Source organism: Odontomachus brunneus, unplaced genomic scaffold (genome assembly GCF_010583005.1).
Source record: "Odontomachus brunneus isolate Ranch 3 - 2012 unplaced genomic scaffold, Obru_v1 Obru_scaffold_384, whole genome shotgun sequence".
NCBI classification, from domain to species: domain Eukaryota; kingdom Metazoa; phylum Arthropoda; class Insecta; order Hymenoptera; family Formicidae; genus Odontomachus; species Odontomachus brunneus.
In genome coordinates this window covers 44,148-51,663 of record NW_022639834.1, presented here as the reverse complement: position 1 = coordinate 51,663, position 7,516 = coordinate 44,148, and positions in this window count along the sequence as shown.

The following is a 7,516-nucleotide window of genomic DNA, read 5'->3' as shown; positions in this document are numbered from 1 at the left end:
GGGGGGGGGGGGGGGGGGGGGGCACAGAGTTGGGGACGCGTTGACCTTTCCCATCTGCTCCGCTCGCAAAATTCGGTGTATATCAGTTGGACACGGGGAAATTGGACACAGTCCAATCACAAGTCGCTGTTCCAAGGGACCCTACAAATATCTCTAATCACACGGTGCTGTGATTGGCTGTGTCCAAATGCACCGTGTCCAAGTGCACCGCTCCCGCAAAATTCGCTTCCGATCTTTGTCCTAAGGACGTTCAAACAAACACACGCCAGAACGCTGTATTCGAGAATATTCGCGAAAACCGTTAGCGACGCGGTACGCGAAAGTCTCACACAATTAAGTACGGTTTTCTTGAGACGGGCGCCTCCACGGCTGCCACGTCACAACACATACAAACATTTCACTCTTCACAGATTACGCGACACATGCACAGACACACAAACACTGAATACGTCCCACACATACAGACACACACAAACACATTCACGCACACTTCACCAATAGTGCTCCAAGATTAAAGACAAAATGTACAAAATTTTGCATATGGCACAGAGTGTAGGAAAATATTTTATACTAACGAAAATTTGCCCCAGTCAGATGTTACAGGTACTGCATATATACAGCAGGATCTACGGAAGATGTACCAACAACGTGGACAAAATCGAGGACATGCTTTTTATCGTCCAGAGGATATTCCACTACACAATATAGATAAAAGGTACGTGTCTCGTTATATGTAGCGAGTATACTTAAGTTCGATATATGTTAACAAAATACATAATTATTTGTGTCAATAGTAATATGCGTTAAAATTTGTCGGTAATTATACAATATAGGAATTGAAACTCATATGATCTTTAATATCACATCTTTTATTACAACTGTTTTTTTTTACTTAGAAAACAAAGGGAGAACGATTCTTTACTATGGAGGCAGAAATGAAGTAAGTTTCTCATACTTTATATATAGAACATACATATTGAAGATAAAGTTAAACTCGATATGCGATAACAGAAAGAGCGATTATATGTGTTAATTATGATATGAGTAAAGTATTTCTGTAATGACAAGAATTAGAATTAGAATACATATGGCTTTTAATATCAGAACTTTATTTATTATTGTCCTATTATTTACAAGAAAATAAGGGAACAATTAAAAACTTGTTCATACTAGTATAATATGTATACCTGAAGCAAGTATACCTGAAGCAACATGTTCAAGTACATGTCGAGGCATTGATATTTATATGTTGACAGTTATCATTTCATTCTTGCTATTATACATCGTTCTCATTAATACTTCCTCCGCAGAATGACTCTTTATTACAGTACAGGACGACAACGCAACATAAGAGGACAACGCAAGAGGACAACGCAATGCAGGAGGAGAAGAGGTCAAATGGAAATGGAGGAGGAAGGAAGAAGAGGTCCTGCGAGGAAGGACTCGTGGAAACCGTTCACTCGACACAGATGGGTGGTGATGAGGATGGGGAGAGAGGGAGGGAATAGGAGGAGGAGGAGAAACCAGTGCGGTTTCTATCTGCGTTGCAGACGAATCGGCACTTTTCAGTGCCACATTTTTTAATTCTACAAAACGTTGAAACTTTCTCGTTTTCGCAAATATACGATCGACACTTTCCAGCGCCAAACATTTGTAAATGATTCGTAAGTACAATTGATTATATTTGTAATGCAGAACTGTCATTGTTAATTATAATATATGTTCAGTTATAGAAGACAGTATAAAAATTCCTAACCTGGATTTTATATCATTTGGTCACAAAACTATGACAATTTCATATCCTGTATTATACATCTGAGACATGAGAAGAGATTTAAAGATAAGTATTGAATATATTTATTTAATAAAAAAATATATATATATATATGATTTTAATTTAATAAATTATTAAAGAAAATGCTTTGTTTATGAATTGTATTTATATCCCATGACTAGTTCTTTTTCATATAATTAAAACTGTTACCATTACAGAATATGTCTCATTATTTTGGGATGGATTGTACTGATACTTTGGACACATCAAGTCTCGCAGTTCGATTATGGTATGGCCAACTTTGATCAATTCGAGATATAAAAAATTCCACCTGTAAGTATATGCGTTAGATTTTTTATATATAACAGCTTATTGTGTACAACAAATAATTATATGATTATATTATTATCTAATTATAAGATTCTTCGCAAAGTGATATTAGGAAATCGAAATTCTCCATTATGATGAAGAAACTGGACATGACAAAATATTTGTAAAATTAAATATGGAAGTGAGGAAGTTTGAATAAGGAACATTATCTTTATAAAACTTAATAATGTAATGTAAATATGTCAGGCATACTTTTTGCAAGATACCAGTATTGTACCAGTATTGTAACCTGTAAAGTTATATGTAAAAATTATACCAGTATTGTAACCTGTAAAGTTATATGTAAAAATTATAATCAGAAACCATTTTATATTGCTATATTTCATGTTAATTTTATGGTAATAAAAAATTAGGTATATCAAATTATTAATTCTTGGAATTTGCAATGCTACAGCTAAATTAGTATCAGTAATATGTTGTTATAATCGCGAATGGTACCAGCGTTTTCGAAACACTTCTCGAGGAATTGTTTCAATTGCGCCACAACAAGCAAGCGATGTGCAAGTGCTGCGATAAGCACCACCTTGCACATTCCGCATTTAGGACCTCAATTCCAAACGCATGACACCATTACCAAATATGGTAATGTTCTTGTCGCCAGGCACCCCCTCCGACAAGTCTAAAACAATACTATAAAAAAGCGGAGAGACCACTCGCGTCAGGCTTAACATCTCGGTCTCTCGCCGCGACATCCGCGTCATACGTGACTTACGCGCGGTACGCATATTAACTTATAAGTACGGGAGTTGTAACTAAAACACATACAAGTGTATTTATTCAAATAAACCTTTATATATATATAATACTACAAAAGGTAGTCTAAACTCTACTACATTTTCTCCACCGCCACACACCCTGCCGCACCCGCATCACCGATCTCGAACTTTCCTTCGTGTCCCGGCAACACGGGCACGACAATTTGGTGGCAGCGGTGGGATCGGTGTCCGCCGGGTCAGGCTCTACCTGTGAACAGAAAGTGAATTACGGGTAAGAAAAAGGTGGTGTAAGTGACGAAGGAAGAAAAAATTCAAAAGAGAAATCATCGGAGCTAACTAGTGGACGTCGGAGATACGTCTACTGAAAAACGCTACCGGGTATCTCAAAAAGGAGCGAGAAACTACAAGACCGAGAAGAAACAACTACTCCGTAAATACATTAGACGACAAGTCTACAAAAAAGAGAGAAGAAAAAAATCGGAGAGAGCTCAAAAAGTCATTGAGAGCCCTCCGAGACAACACACTGGGACCACAAGGCTAACGGAGACGGCAGAGGACAGCGGTAATCGGTGAAAGACGAGCAGCAGCGTAATCGAGGCGACCGTCGGAGCTACGGCCTGCGATACTACGTTGTCAGCGACACCGGAGCCTACGGCGAATGCACCAGAGGCGACCGCGACCTGCTCAACGCCACAGCAGAATCGAGGACGATCGTCGGAGTTACGATTTCCAAATCGACTGTTGTCAGCGACACCGGAGCCTACGGTACGTCAGCATATCGAGCTAACTCGCCCCAAGCATCATTACGTCGGAGTAACGTACAGGGAGCAGAGGCAGCCCCAGCTGATTCAACCTTGACGCTAAGCAACGACCTACAGCGGATCGTGCACCAGAAACACCGTCAACACAGTGAAAGAAAAAGTATACAACATGCGAATCACGGCGATAATGTAAGTCCAAAAAACAAATACTGTAATTTATACGCATATTGAATGTCGGAAGGAAGCAATATACCCCGCGAACCGATAAGAAACCGTACCTGGTTACATAGTGAGCCTGCAACCAGAACCTTAAGACGACTCGCCGGGTTAGATAATTTTGAAATTCCTCGTTTAATAGATAACACAAGACAACTAATCAACCAAAGCGTGCGTCGCACTTTGAATTTAAATAACGACAGCTCTCATACGATTGACTCATCAGCTCATGTAACGGTAGAGCGCGAATTTCCATTCACAGAATTAGATGCTAGTTTAATACCACCAGCACAATCTAACGTAAATACTCGAGTAATTAGAAGGCGAAGACGGTTACCTTCAACAAGTTCTGTTAGTGATATATCTGCACGAGGTGAATTCTCACTCACCTCTTACGACAGCTCAGTATTTGAACAATCAGATAACGAAGACGAAGCAAATATGGAAAATTCACCTCATAGGGAAACACGTACAGTAGGAGATAATGAAATCGACCGAGAAATAGAAAGGTTACAAGCTGAATATGAAACAGGAAATCCGCGAGTAGAAATAAATCCTTCGGGAAGTCAAAATTTTAATCACATTGAAACGAACGAAAATACACGACAAGATAGAGAAGAAATTTTGCTAGGAATAATCAACCAAATGAAACACCAAATGTGTCACTTAACTGAACAAGTGAGTGCTCTAACTGCAGACAGACAACATCCTACAAGATCAGACAATATGAACGTAACATACGGACGAACCATGTACGATGTAAGAAATAGACAATCTCGAGCAAGTAGTTATATGCAGTTATCCGAAGCACGGAAAATAATTCCAGAATTTGATGGTACCTCACAAGAACGATTGCAAGAATTCCTCAACGCAAGTGCATATGCAATAAATAATATAAATCCTGCAGAAGAACCTATGTTATTAGAAGCAATTTTATGTACTAAATTAAAAGGCAAAGCAATGATAGATTTCGACACTAGAGATATTCAAAATTTTGAACAACTAAAAAATGAATTAGAAACATGCTATTCGGTACGAAAAAGCATAACTTGTTTGCAACTAGAATTCAATTCAATAAAACAGAAATACGGAGAAAGTGCTCAAACTTATGGATTACGTGTAGACAAATTAGCAATGCAACTATACCAATCGCTAATAAGTGATCGAAGACACACGAGTGAGCAAAAACGTACCATACTAGATACCGTACAACTGCAAGCTCTGCAAAATTATCAAATAGGATTACGCGATGAAATCAGGACAATAATACGATCGCGAAATTATAGCTCACTGCATGAAGCAATAGCAGCAGCAAGCTCAGAAGAAAAGGTACAAGGGTCTAGTGGAAAACCCTTCGTAAAAATTAAACCTCCTACATATACCCGCAATGAAAAAATTTTACAATGCTACAAATGTGGCAAATTAGGGCATAAAGGACAGGAATGTAGAACAAGCCGTTATGCAAACCGATATGTGTTACCAAAACCAATCGAAAATACACGCATAAATGCGGTACAGAAACATTGCGTTTATTGTAAAAAGAACGGTCATAACCGTGACGAATGTTGGAATCTGCACGGTAAGCAAAACGGGAAACCCGAACCCGTGAGTAATCAGCGAAGACTATCACGGACAGTGACAGTCATTCCGTCTAATACGGAAAGATTTTCGACTCCCAGAATAGGGAATAGAAATGAAGAAGATAATAAAAACAAAAAACTTACTAGAGTACAAGACTACCAGGTCAACCAAGTAAGAAAACATACGCTGAATAATAGACTACTCGATTTAGTAATTCTGCCAATAAAAGAAGCGAAACAAGGGAAAATTCCGTTTTTGGTAGATTCAGGATCAGCCGTTAGTCTAGTAAAAATAAAAACATTAAAAAATGAAACACCGATGATTGGAGAAAAACTAACTCTAACAGGAATCACGGGACATCAAGCCCATACATTGGGAAAAATAAAAGCTACGGTAGACATAGGAAAGCAATTAAGACAAATGGAACTTTACGTAGTAAGGGATGATTTCCCAATAGATTATGAAGGAATACTAGGGATCGATTTCCTACAAACCTATCAGGCCAAGTTTGACTATAAGGAAAGAACATTGAGAGTTTCCGGACAAAACTTGCCATTAATACCATTTCAAACATATAGCCTTCCCGCACGTAGCGAAAATATAATACAGGCTACAGTAAGCTCTGATCAAGAAGGAATTATTCCGGCAGAGGAGATTTTGCCAGGAATTTTTATAGGAAATTGCTTGATAAAAGCAAGCAATCACACGTGCCCTATCACAATAATAAATACCACTGAAAACAGTGTGAAAATAGCCACACCGTATATCACGATAGAAGAAATTACGGATGAGGACATAACAGAAATAAATTTGCTTACTGAACAAAAGAACAGCAAGCAATCGGCACGAACAGAAACATTAAAGAAACAGTTACGTTTAGAACATCTAAATAAGGAAGAAAGAAAAATAATGCATGAAATATGTGAAGATTTCAATGACATATTTTTTATAGAAGGAGATAGCCTCACACATACAACAGTAGTGGAACATCAAATTGCCACACGAGCTGACGCAGCTCCAGTAAACATACAACCGTACCGGTTACCCGAAAAACATAAACAAGAAGTAAATAAACAAATAAAAGAAATGTTAGACAATAAAGTAGTACGACATAGTGCTAGCCAATGGAATGCACCTTTACTAGTCGTACCGAAGGAACTGAAGCTTGAAGTTGAGGGTAATAATAAGAATCGGGAGAAGTTGGAAAACGATGTTAAAGAGATGCTCAAAAATAGTTCTCCCGAATCCAACAAATCGCTGGTTGATACTAAAGTCAAAGATCCGAAGCCAAAAGTGCTCGACAGCGCAAAAGTTGTTGAGGTAAACGGCAACGTGAAAGGTAAAGCTAATTCGCACAAAAAAGATAAAGCCTCAAAAGGTAAAATAGAAACAGAAGTCATTATCGATCTTACGTCATCGACAGTGCCAACAAGCGAAGTTTTAAATAAAACAAAAATTTTAACATGTTCAGATAACACAGAGAAAGTGATTGTCCCGAAACTAAAGCAAATAACCGAAGAAATTTCGAGAATTATAGAGACGCCAACAACAGTTATTAAGGAAACCGATTTTAAAGAAGAGCCCAAGGAAATCGTCTTGTCGCCTAAAATAAATTGGCAAACTGAAGAAATAATACAAACTGATATCATACATAAGAATGATAAAATAGAGCGCAATGAAACTGAAGCTAAGGAGTCAATTGAAAACAAAAGAATAGAGTATCGTCAAACGGACGCTAAATTAAAAATAGAAAGGGCAATGTCCCCAGAGAGTCCGGAGAAAATAGGTGAGAATAAAGCTTTCATTAGTGATACGAACGATGAAAAAACTGAGAAGCGAGAAACGGAGAAAGGTCAGACGAAAACAGGCAAACAGAAAAGATCCGATAAAACGAAGTCTAATACGCAAGATACAGATAAACTCAAGATAGACTCTTCATCTAAATCTCTAATCGAACCTATAGCGGAAACTTATGCCCAACCAGCAGAGGAAACACATTTCGCTAAAGAAAACGTGTCGGTAAGCGACAACAGCTATCTTACTCAGTCCAAATCGGATGCCAAAGGCACCGACGTTAA